This window comes from Dermacentor silvarum, chromosome 11 (assembly GCF_013339745.2).
Source record: "Dermacentor silvarum isolate Dsil-2018 chromosome 11, BIME_Dsil_1.4, whole genome shotgun sequence".
Classification (NCBI taxonomy): domain Eukaryota; kingdom Metazoa; phylum Arthropoda; class Arachnida; order Ixodida; family Ixodidae; genus Dermacentor; species Dermacentor silvarum.
This window is the reverse complement of record NC_051164.1, coordinates 21,900,240-21,900,628: the sequence shown is the minus strand read 5'-3', so window position 1 is coordinate 21,900,628 and position 389 is coordinate 21,900,240.

Genomic DNA, 389 nt, shown 5'->3' with positions numbered 1-389 from the left:
CAATCCGCGACTGCTTGAACTTCTACCCTTCTAGAGTAAAGCAGGCGAAAACACTCCACGTTTGTTGGAGCGTTCACGGATATACTTCCAAAATTCCGCCGGCCGGTCGGAGGTGCTCTTTTCCAAGGATGCAATATATGAGTCTTGATACCGCTTATAGAGTCGTTTACAGAGAGCCCGAAAAAAGCGGAATTCTTCTCTGCGCTCATTAGGCACAGGAATTCTAGATTTTCGGTGTGCGCAATCTTATAATTTAGGGCAATTATGAATTCAGACGAAAACCAGTGGGGATATTTATAGCGTTTAGGCTGTACTGGGGAATATATTGCGCATACTGTTAAAACAAGCTCCGTAACAGATGTACTTGGTCGTCAAACATTGGTTTTGTC